This window comes from Eptesicus fuscus, chromosome 20, assembly GCF_027574615.1.
Source record: "Eptesicus fuscus isolate TK198812 chromosome 20, DD_ASM_mEF_20220401, whole genome shotgun sequence".
Taxonomy (NCBI): Eukaryota; Metazoa; Chordata; class Mammalia; order Chiroptera; family Vespertilionidae; genus Eptesicus; species Eptesicus fuscus.
The window spans coordinates 19310436-19323002 of NC_072492.1; the positions used below are offsets into that span (position 1 = coordinate 19310436).

At 49.1% G+C, this 12567-nt stretch overlaps 1 pseudogene; it reads left to right on the forward strand.

Annotated features, from left to right (window-relative positions):
* The first annotated feature begins 3894 nt into the window (after positions 1 to 3894).
* Positions 3895 to 6033, forward strand: LOC103291822 (profilin-1-like; annotated as a pseudogene).
* The last annotated feature ends 6534 nt before the right edge of the window (positions 6034 to 12567 follow it).

Consider the following 12567-nt stretch of genomic DNA (forward strand, 5'->3'; position numbering starts at 1 on the left):
TCAGGGTAGCCCTAGCCGGTGTGGCTCAATGATAGAGCATCGGCCCGCGGACTGAAGGGTCCCGGGTTCAGTTCTGGTCAAAGGCACATATGTTGGTTGCAGGCTCGATCCCTGGCCCTGGTTGGGGTGTGGGGAAGGCAACCAATCGGTGTGTCTCTCTCACACTGATGTTTTTCTCTTCCTGTCTCTTCCCCTCCCTTCCACTTCCTCTAAAAATAAATTAATGGAAAAATATTCTCGCCGAAACCGGTTTGGCTCAGTGGATAGAGCGTCAGCCTGCGGACTGAAGGGTCCCAGGTTCGATTCTGGTCAAGGGCATGTACCTTGGTTGCAGGCACATCCCCAGTGGGGGGTGTGCAGGAGGCAGCTGATCGATGTTTCTCTCTCATCGACGTTTCTAACTCTATCCCTCTCTCTTCCTCTCTGTAAAAAAACCAATAAAATATATTTAAAAACAACAACAATAACAACAAAAACAAAGAGCCAGGCCACCTCCCCACATTGTGGTTCCTTTTGTTTTAGAGATCTCAGGTTGAGTTCAATAACTGACCATCTAGGCCACTTGTTTTCTTCTATTTTCTCTACTCTCACTTAAATTCCTGCTTTTACTTCTAAATTCACCAATAAGGAGTAAGCCTGCAAAAACCCCAGACCCCCTGCCCGAGCTGGTTTGGCTCAGTGGATAGAGTGTTGTGAACTGGAAGATCCTGGGTAAGATTGTGGTCAAGGGCACATGCCCGGCTTGCGAGCTCCATCCCCAGAAGGGGGCGTGCAGGAGGCAGCCGATCTATGATTCTCTCTCATCATGGATGTTTCTATCTCTCTCTCCCTTTCCCTTCCACTCTGAAATCAATAAAAATATATTAAAAACAAAACAAACAAACAAAAACCCAGACCCTCCCACCCTTCACCCTAATAAAAGCAGAAACACAGGCCTGTGCACTTTCTCTTTACCTGTGACCTTGCTGCATGGCTCCAGGTGTGCTGTATATTTCCTGGTCCTGTAAATAATAAACCTTTATTTTTTTCAAAGTTTCTTTATGGTTATTGCTGAGGTGCATCTTGCAATCATAATAAAAACCACAAGGGCCGGTCCAGCCAATAACATTGGTTATTAATAGGCTGAGACCAGCACAAAACAATTTGGCATAATCGAAGGATTGCATGATCGCTCTTGCAATTAACTGAGGGGAATGGCCTTTACCTGCAACTTGCTTACTAACCACCTAAGTCAGGTGGACAGCACCGTCAGGGAAAGGAGCACAGCTTGCTGGCGGGGTCTGTTTCACTTTCATGTATTGCCTCTGTCTGTGTTGCCTATAGTATCCAGCCTTAAAGTCATGGTTTTGCCCTAGCTGGTTTGGCTCAATGGATAGAGCGTTGACCTGCGGATTAAAGGGTCCCGGGTTCAATCCTGATCAAGGGCACATGCCCAGGTTGCGGGCTCGACCCGAAGTAGGTAGGGGGCATGCAGGAGGCAGCCGATCAATGATTCTCTCTCATCATGAATGTTTCTATCTCTCTCTTCCTCTCCCTTCCTTTCTGAAATCAATCAAAATATATTTTAAAAAATAAAATCATGGTTTCCATAATAATCCAACCACCTCCCCAGAGCAGCGTAATCAAGGCCTTATGTCCTAATGAGAAGAATAGACCACTAGTTATATGACTATTCATGTGGGTAAATGTCATTCCCACCTCAAGGCTAAGGAGAGCTAAGGACCGTGGAATGCATGGCCACACTAGTGTCCCTGCCCAAGTAGAGGCTCTGAGCTCAAGACACAAAGAAAAGATTCCAGTAGGTGAGGAGGATGGTGACCACTGTACTCAGATGACGTGTCCTAATCAGGAAGAGTGAAATAGCCTTGCAACCAGAAACCAAGGGCACCACCCTCTGGCACAAACTGGTTCAGTGGGTGCAGCCATTTTCCCAGGAAGCCTCCCACAGCCCTACCCGCTACTCCTTGTTCATGGGGCCCCTGCCCCTTGTAGCTGTGGGGTGTCTGGGGCTGTCCACCGGTCTGAGTTAATGTTGTGAAGTGTTTAATACAGTGACTCCCCTCCTCCTCCTCCTCTTCCTCTTTTCTTTGCGAATGACGTCTAGCTTGTCTTCTGGGAATGCCTCCTCCATGAGGGCTGCAAACGGCAGGTGGTGGACCAAAGGCTGCTGGTATCTGGAGAAGAAATGCTGACAGACATGTCTGAAGGTGGTGAGAGGGAGGTCTTGTGTGGTCAAGGAAGCCCAGGAAATGGGATGCGTGTGCTGATACGGAAGTTCCTGCTAGAAGGGCATGCGATGTGTTGACAGGCTGACATTCCAACAGTGTATGCCTTTCTCCCCAGAGTAAAGCCCCACAGAGCCACGAGGGCCAGTCTCGGCGGTCACTGCCACTGTGGTCTGACAAGAAGAGTCCTTGTGTCATGCACTTACACTCTTTTCAATCTAAATGACTGGGAACATAGCTCGCAGGATATAATTGTTCATGCTTTCATAGGACTTGTAATTACATTACTTAAATCAATCCATTGGGGGGGAAAACTTCTGTCGATAATTATTTTTTTTGGAAAATATGCTTTCTTAATCCACTGAGCCATTTTCAGGATGCAGAGCTAAATCCCTATCTGCAGGTTGGGGACATTTTTTTTTTTAAAAAATATGTTTCCCATTTATTTATTTTTTAATTTTTTAAAAATTGATTTCAGAGAGGAATGGAGAGAGTGAGATAGAACCATCAATGATGAGAGAGAATCATTGATCGGCTGCTCCTGCATGCCCCCTACTGGGGACCGAGCCTGCAACCCGGGTATGTGCCCTTGACCAGAATCAAACCCGGGACCCTTCAGTCCACAGTCCCTCGCTCTATCCACTGAGCCAAATCAGCTAGGGCGGGGACTTTTTCTTTGAGACCCGAGAGCACTGTCATACCAGGCATGGCCACCAGGGAGCAAACAAGAGCAGCTCAGGCAGGGTCTAAGGATTTTCATTAGGAGTAGGACCCAAGGAGAGAAGGAAGAAGCGGGCAGCTAAGATTCCTAGTCACCAGAAAGCCAGAAAACCTCCTGGGCCCTGGAGATTGACATTGTCTTGCTTCTGAAACCTGTCCCTGGGTGTTAACTGCAGGGTGGTGAGCACTGAGCTCACAAACACTCCTTAAGTCCCAGCCTGCCCCTTGGTGGGGTCGGCTCTGAACCCGCTGGTGCCATAGTGCCTCAGGGCTGCGCAGGTACCTTCAGGATCACCTGTCACGCGCTCTGCTGCTCAGAAGAGAGCCTTGGGTGGACTCTGCTGGAGCCTGACCTAAGCTTACCCTTTGCATGCCACACTGACTCTTCCCCATCCTGGCTTCCTTTATCTCTAGAATTTGTGCAAGTTCTAACAAAAGGACAGCAGAATGGAGACCAGTGTTTTCCCCTGACTAGCAACCAACTCAGCATCTGATGACAACATCTAGCTCTGCCTTCCCCACTGGGTGCAGCCTTGGAAGAATCAAGGTGCCTCCCTCCTTGCCAAGGGGGGGCATGTGGCCCAGCCAGGCCAGCCAGCCTCTGTTTCCTGGGAACCACAATCTTGCGAGTGACAGAATAGGGTTACAGCTGATTTCTCCCGACAGCAATGTCCTGTAAAGTGAGTCTGATGGTTCCTGCTACCTGGATTTCCGAAGTATCTTGCCCCTTGTCCTAATTGTGACCCGGCTGTTCAGCACTTTTTTGTTTATTACACTTCCAGAGCCTCCAAACAAATTATTTTTAAAAAGAGGAAGTGGCAGTGTGAGGGCTGCTGCATAGCTAGCAGAGACACGATCCAGGTGGCAGCACATGTCCCAGGCTCTCTGCCACCCCCGCCTGCCAGCCCGAGGCAGCCTGAGCCCAGCCTGTGGCCCCAGCAGTAGTGCCATGACCAGGTGGAACGCCTGCCTCAACAACCTCATGGCAGATGGGACCTGACAGGATGCCGCCATGTGGGCTATAAGGACTCGCCCTCCGCCTAGCTGCCCTGGAAAACCTTCATCAACATCACGCCAGCTGAGGTGGTTGTTCTAGTTGGCAAAGACCGGGTCAAGTTTTTTTTTTTCTGAATGGGCTGACAGTTGGGGATCAGAAATGACCTGTGATCTGGGACTCACTGCTGCAGGATGGGGAATTTACCATGTATATTCTTCATATCAAGAGCATCTGTGGACTCCCCCCACCTTCAACATTATTGTTACCATGACTGCCAAGATGCTAGTCCTGCTGATGGGCAAAAAAGGTGTCCATGGTGGTATGATCAACAAGAAATGTTATGTAATGACCTCCCACCTCCAGCGTACTGACCTCGCCTTTCCCTTCCCATCCCCTCCCCGCCCCCCCACCCCCCCCCCCCACACACTGCTTCTGAACCCCTCTCCTTTCCATACACATACATACACCATTTTTATTTGGGGGGGCCATTACCCCACACCCCTTATTACTTCCCAAACCACATGGGCTGAGGGTCAGGGCTGGATAGGCAGACACCTCCCCCTAGCCAATACCCCACCTAGGTGTGGTTGGAAAACTATTTCTTTTTTTCTGAACAAAAATAAATTCTACTAAAAAAAAAAAGACAGCCAGAATTTGTTGCTTTTCCTTGCAAACAGACATTGCTAAGTGACACAGATGGGCTGAATCTAACAAGGTGACATTGTATGTAAGGGAGAGTTGAATGGGCCTAAAAGTGGGTTCGCAACCACCTGTACGTGGGCCAGATGGTGGAAATGGAGCCAGACAGGAGCAGAATGTGAGGTGGGAACTTGGGGATTTCAGGAACAACACAACAGGAGCCAGCGAGGCAGTGAAAGTGCCCTTTCTACCCCAATTATGGCTTCATTCATGGGGCCTTGCCCCATTGGGACAAGCCAGGTTATACTCACGTGGTGTCCTGCGGAATGCTCAGGAAGGCCACCACGGGGAGAATCTGGAAATCCCGCCAATGGAGAGGAAATGGAAGAAGCAGAGTTGTTCAACCCAGAGTGGAGAAGGCCTGCTGCCTTCAAATGTTGCTTTCTCAGTCATCTGACTGTTATTCCTGGCACTTCAGTCACTGCTGGATAAGGCAAGGCATATTCTCCTTCAGAGAACCAACAGTCTGGTCCCCCAATGGGGGAAGCACAGGGCTCTGTGACAGTGTGTGCTCCGGTGGGGAGTGGGCTGCCTGGAGGAGGGGGTACCTAAGGGGGGTCAAAAGGATGTATAGGAAGGAGTTACTCTAGCACATTGGTAGGTTAGGTGGGCATGGGTTTGGGGCCTTCTAGGCAAGGGCAGTACCAGGTGCCAGGGCTCTATGGGGGGTGGGCATACTGTCTTGCATGGAGTGGGGACCGAGGGTGAGGGAGCTGGCACCAGATCACAAAGACAGATGTCATGCCAAGGGAACCACTGAAGGTTTTTAAGTAGAAAAGTGACAAAATGAGATTTGCATTTTTAAAAGATCACTGTGGGGAAAGATTTGGTAGCAGAGGGAGACTAGAACATATAAGACAAGTCAGGTTAGTTGGAGCAGTCTGAGAAGGGAAGGGTTCTGGGCTGGTGGGGTGACAGTGGAAGGGGACAGGGACGGAGTCGAGGAGGGGGTTATTGGGGTGGTGGGAAAAGGAGGAGGAGAGGAAAAGAAGAGGTCACAGCAGACGTCACTCAGCAGGGAAGACATTTAGTGGTGAAAGTGGCAGCTGGTCTTCCAGAAGAGCCATCCTGGCCATGGCAACAGAACCTTGGGCTGCCAAATGCCACCTTGCCAGGACAGCCAGCCTGTGTCTGGCTCTCAGAGGCTGACACACAGTAACCAAACCCATAAGGGACTGCCTTTAAGTTCCAAATACCAGTGTGTTAACTCCCAGTAGAGAATCAAACTTGAAAAATATCAAAATAGATCTTTCCAGAGGGACCAGACTACATGAGCCAGTCAACAGGCACCTCTACCCAGGCATCAAGGGCCCTGAGGCTGGAAGGCTCATCCGAAGTCGCCACAGGATCCACATCCTGAAGTGGAGGGACATCTTTGCAACTCAGAATTAACACTCTGTGAGTATATGTTTGGAAAACGATTCAAGTCCACACTTTGGAAACAGAGGAAATAAATAAAGAAAATATATACTTAAAAAGAGATTCAAATGTGCATTTGAAAACAAAAGGAATTACAGTGTACAGGTAAAGTATAGATCTGAAAGAAGATCCAGATACACATTCAAAAAGAAAGTATTTGCTCAATGTTGTTAATGCTTAAAGACCTGATATACTGTGCTTTTTGAAAATTTTTTAAAATACTCACCCAAGGATATTTTACATTCGTTTTTAGAGAGAGAGAGAGAGAGAGTGGAAGAGAGAGGGAAAGACAGAGAGAAACATCGATGTGAGGGAGACACATTGATTGGTTGCCTCCTGCACGAGCCCTGACCAGGGCCAGGGAGGCGTTTGCAACTGAGGTACATGCCCTTGACCGTAATCGAACCTGGGACCCTTCCGTCTGTGGACCAATGCTCCATCCACTGAGCAAAACCGGCTAGGGCTGGTGACATCTTTATCTGAAGTAGCACTGGGGTTGGCCAGTGTTTTCTGTTTTCCCACTCAGTCTTATAAAGTCAGAGCAATGTCAACCAAATGTCAAAATAACTGCATAGAGAAGAAAAGAGAAAAAGAAAAAGAATGAACTGCATAGAAAAACGAAAAGTGGGGAAGGCACCGTGGGAGAGCTGGAGTGTTGGTTCGGCAAGGCCGTGAAGGCGTTCCAGCTTAACTGACAGCGACAGGTGACCTCGGGGTGCTGGGGTGTAAGAATGAAAGTGTCCGCGCTCCTTGGCGGGTGAACTCCGTAGAGAATGGGAGGACCTGTGTGCTGCTGTCATCGGGGTGGGCGGGGGGCCCCTAGAACAGCAGCTTTCGCTTTTCACTCACCCTAAGTTCCAGCCTCAGATGTGCTTCTCTGAGTTTCCACTGGTCACGAGATTCGGCCTGCCTGTTCCTAAAGCTCCTCAGCCCCCACTCTGAGAAAGGAGCCAGCCTGCCCCACAACGTGTTATATCTTGCTTGTTACATTCCCCAAGGATGAGCTTACCAAGGGGCAGCTTCGCTTCATCCCTCAGTATTAAATGTCCAATTGATCCCGACACAACCCACTGGGATCCAATTTCTGTTTTCCTTCTCTGACCTCACTTGTTAAAACTCTGGGGTGCCCAGTGCTGACCCTCCATTGCCAGTGCTTCTCCCTTTAGTGTCCCCCCTCTTGCCTGCAAATTCTCTTCTCCTGGCTTCGGTGCTCTCTCCTGCTTCTTCTCCCCCTCCCTCTCTGCCTGCTCCATGTCCGCTGTCCATCTGAACCGGCTGTGCTCCTCACTGACTCCTGCCCAGGCTCCATGTCACTTCTCATCTGTCTACTCCCATGACTCTATCACACATATGCGGGTGACTCCCAGCCCTGCCCTTCCTGAGCTCTGGGGACAGCTGTTCACAGGAGCCCCCCTCCACCAGGATGTCACACAGGCACCTCAAACTCAGTAACGGCCAAATTGGACTCCTTGGGGGCATAATGTGGTCCCTGCTGACTTCCCTGGCTTCACACTCTCTCTCCATTGCTGTGAGGTATAGCGATACGAGACTGGAAACTAAGGTGGCCTAATAGCCAGTTAAATCAACCTAATACGGGAGGAAACAGAATGTTCTTCAGACCCTTGGAATAGCAGCACGGCGTAGTGTCACAGTGATTCCATCTGCTTTACGTTCACGAAGCCTCCGCACAGGCCCCATGGAAAGTTCGGGATCCTATTCCCAGGCAACAACAGAGCCCAGAACAGGGGCTGCCCGTTGGATAGCCCACAGGGCCAGGCAGTTTTCACATGAGTGAAGGGGAGTGGTGAACTGGAGAACATAGGCCCCACCTCAACACGGGGCACAGTCCCGTCTAGCTTCAGCCGGGTAGAGGCTTGTGTGAACATTGCCACAATTCCTGCGTTTTCAGGAGAATCCAGAAATCTGGATTTTCATGTGACTCGACCCATTGGTAAATGTCGGCAACTAATCCAAAATGTGAAATGTGCTATGAGCCAACTAATTTTTTAAAAAACACTGTGGGGTTTTTTTTAAATATATTTTTATTGATTTCAGAGAAAAAGGGAGAGGGGAGAGAGAGATAGAAACATCAATGATGAAAGAGAACCATTGATTGGCTGCTTTCTGCACACCCCCTACTGGGGATCGAGCTGGCAACCCCAGGCATGTGCCCTTGGCCAGAATCGAACCTGGGACCCTTCAGTCCACAGGCTGACACTCTACCCACTGAGCAAAACCAGCTAGGGCTACAAACACTGTTTGAATACAACAAAACATACCTGTGGGCCAGGTCCAGCCCACAGGGCCTGTGTCTGTGAGAGGAGATTGTGTGGAGGCTTGGCAGGCCAGCAGACACCAACTCCAAGACCAGGTCTGCTACTCCGTGGCTGTGTGCTTTGGGCAAGTCGCACAACCTCTCTGTTTCCTCATCGGTAAAACAGGGATAAGGATACCTCCCTTGCCGTGTGGTACTGAGGACAAGAGATCACATTTGTAAAATGGCAAGCACAGAGCAGTTCCCTCGGTGGGAGCCAATGAATCAGCACTGGCCACACATCTATAGAAAGAACATGTTTCTGTCCTCAGCACAGGAAACTAGGGGATACGAGCACCACCGAGGACGGGGAGGGTGAGCCTCCTGACAGTGCCCCAAGCACTTCAGTCCCTAAGGAGCAGTTCTCAGTGGTGGCCTCCCTCGTGCATAGAAAAAATACCCCCAAGCCATCTTCCTCGCGGGGCTCTGATTCCTGGCTTCCCAGCACCTTTCTTCCTTTCTTTTTTAAATATGTTTTTATTGATTTTAGAGAAAGAGGAAGGGAAGGGAGAGAGAGATAGTAACATTGATGCGAGAGAAACATCGAGATTGGATCCTCCTGCACTCCCCGTATTGGGATCGACCTGCAACCCAGGCATGGGCCCTGGCTGGGAATCGAACTGGTTCTTCCTGGTTCATGGGTCTATACTCCACTACTGAGCCACACCAGCCAGGCTCCAGCACCTTTCTGACCAGGAAGTCCTGGCGTATTTCCTGGTGCTGGGGATGGCAGCCCTACATGAGCGGTGTGGCCTTTACAATCTGCGAACAGACCTTCTGACCTGCACCCCAGGGTCATTTGAGTTTAGTTCTCTGTGGCACCTGGAAAACCCAGGTGTCCAGACCAACCATCGCAGTGGCCTGGCGCTAGAGGGAGGGCCTGACGAAAAGACACTGCCTAGATGTTACTCTCCTTGTCACCCCCAAGCTGTGTCAGCCACTAGGAGCTCCCGCAGGGCCTCCTCAAGAGCCTGGGCCCCCTCCCTTATCTGATGTAGAGAAATTAAAAATGAACACTTGCCCAGACAGATGTTTGTAGTATAATTTAAACATTTGCATGTAACAAATTAACACGTTTTATTTGTGCTATTTCACTGTGCTATTCGCAGGATAATCACATGGACCTGCCTTTCCCACGGTTCAGAAAGCCCTCATCCATTTCTCCTCAGTTCTGGTAACTCCTTTCATCATCTCATGCTCCAAAGTTCCTTGTGCTGGCTGGTGTGACTCAGTTGGTTGAACATTGTCCCATGCCCGGAAAGATTAGTGGTTTGATTCCTGGTCAGGGCACATACCCGGGTTGCTGGTTTGATCTCCAGTCATAGTGTGTACAGTGAGCAACCGATTGATGTTCCTCTCTCAAATCAATGTTTTTCTCTCTCTCCCTCTTGTTAATAAAAACATATTTTTAAGACATTCAGCTCCTCTGCTGTGAATTTTTCTTTGGTTTCCGCTTGAGGATACTTTGAACTGCTGGAAGCGACTGTGTACTTTTATTATTGTAGGTCTGGGTTTGTGGTGCTGCTTCCCACTGGCCTGGGGACTCCTTGAGGAAGGGATTGTGTAAGCTGTTGTCTGTAACTCCAGCTCCTAGGAGTGGGCCTGGCAAGCAGTAGGTGCTAAATGAATGGATGGGGGGACAGAGAGATGAGAAGGCCCTGTCAAAAGCAGTGTTTAAACTGAGAGCAAGGGTAGAAGCCCCAAGGCAGAAAGCGGTTGGGAGAATCTCCCCTTTGGGGTATGTGGTTGGGGAGCTGCATCTCCAGTCCTGCATGTCTTTGGATTCTGGACAGCATTTTTCTCTCAGGCTCCCCTGGCCCTCTCTAAGGCTCTGTCTGACCCTCACTTGGGACGGCATTGCTTCTTTGTTTTTTTGGTGCCATGTTTTTTGTTTTCTTGTTGATCCCGCCCGAGGATATTTTTTCCATTGATTTTTAGGGAGAGTGGAAGAGAGAGGGAAAAACAGGGAGAAACATCCATGTAAGAGAAACACATCGATTGGTTGCCTCCTGCAGGAGCCCTGACCAGGGCCCAGGCCAGGGAGGAGCCTGCAACCCAGGTACGTGCCCTTGACTGGAATCCAACCCAGGACCCTTTGGTCTGCAGCCCAACGCTCTATCCACTGAGCCAAACCGGCTAGGGCCAGCATCGCTTCTTTGTAGTGAAATTCCTCTCTACCTTCAAGCTCAGCTCAACAACCACCACCACCTCTGGGACCTGGACATGCCACAAAAAGCTCAAAGCCACTTACATTTTCTCACTTGACCCTAACAGCACCCTTTGGGTAGATATTACTACTTCATTTTTCACAGACCAGGAAACAGAGGCCAGAAATTATTCCATAGATGAGAAAACTGAGGCCAGAAAGGGACTTGGCTAAAGTCTCGCAGTGAGATGGATATAATCACAGCTTCTATTCGGTACTATGAACCCCTTTAGCTGTGACATGAATGCTGCTTTGACTTTCAGAGTTAGCCTGTGAGAAGTGACAGCGCAAGACAGGAAGTGGCTTTCCTCTCCTGCTTTCTCCCCCCTTCCTCTTCAGGTCCCTAAACACGATCAACAATTTAGAAGATGTGATTGGCCACTTGTGGAGAGGAAGCACAGGCTTTGGGTGTAAGTTATTACCAGACTGCCATTTCAGTGAGGAATCCATGTGCAATCACTTCTCTCACAGCGGTTGTGCAGACAGCCTCCTGCACAGCTGGGAGTGAAGAAACCATTACAGCTTCCAAGCACTTCCCAAAGCTTCTCAAGAAAACTTACTGATGCCCTGACCAGTTTGGCTCAGTGGATAGAGCGTCAGCCTACGGACTGAGGGGTCCCAGGTTCGATTCCAGTCAAGGGCATGTGCCTTGGTTGCGGGCAGGTCCTCGGTGGGAGGTGTGCGAGAGGCAGCTGATTGCTATTTCTGACTCTCTATTCTTCTCCCTTCCTCTCTGTAAGAAATCAATAAAATATATTTTAAAAAAAAAGAAAACTTACTGAGCACATATTCCGGGGTAGGACAACACTGTCATTACTGCCAATACTTTTCTTTCCTGAGCCCATGGCAGACATACCCAAGGGATCCAAGACTCCTTTCCACCAGGCCAGAGATATAAGCCCATCTCAATGCAGCAAGCCAGGCCACTGCAATCAGTGAACTGGAGTTGGTGCATGCCATCAAACCTATTTAATATTTCATGTTATTGCATGCAAGCCCTGCTGCTAGGAGATGCAGAGGTGAATAAAATATAATCTCTGCCCTCAAATCTGGAGGTAGGATATGGACATGGATTGGGAGGAGACAAACCTGTAATCACATATTTATAATCAGGTTAAGTACAAATGTATGGGGTTCAATGTATGAACACAGTATTGTGGAAACACATAGGACGCAATAACTAATTCTGCCTAGAAGTATGACACAGAGGTGGGTCTTGAAGGATGAGTAGGAATGGAATAGGCCAAGCAAGGTGGGAAGGGTATTCCTGGCAAAGGAACTAACATGTGCTAATAATCTTGGGATCTAGGAAACTGAAACAGGTATGAGGAGATAGCCTATGCTCAGAGTGGGAAGGACCACTTTCCTGCATCTCTCTAAAACCATAGATACATCATCATAAGGTGTGGTGAGGATTGAATAATAAGTTAATGTGTGTAATGACCTCACCTAGTGCCTGGTAATAAAGTCAGCTCTTACTGATGTCTCCAGATACTAAGGGGCATGAAATTGATCTTTAGCAGTTGAGTCAGAATAGGTGTGAACTAGAGGAACATCATCTGACTTAAAACATTTTTATGTGCTCCATGATAAAAATACAAGTTTATATTAGAAGAGTTGGAAATACAACATATATATATATATATATATATATATATATATATATATATATATATATATATATATATATACTAGAGGCCCGGTGCACAAGATTCATGCACTGGGGGTGGGGGGTGGGTCCCTCAGCCCGGCCTGCACCCTCTCACAGCCCGGGAGCCCTTGAGGGATGTCCGACTGATGGCTTAGGCCCGCTCCCCACTGGAGTGGTCCTAAGCCGTCAGTGGGACATCCTTAGCACAGCCGCGGAGGCGGGAGAGGCTCCCGCCGCTGCCACTGCACAGGCCAGCCGTGAGCCCAGCTTCTGGCTGAGCGGTGCTTCCCCTGTGGGAGCGCACTGACCACCAGGGGGCAGCTCCTGCATTGAGTA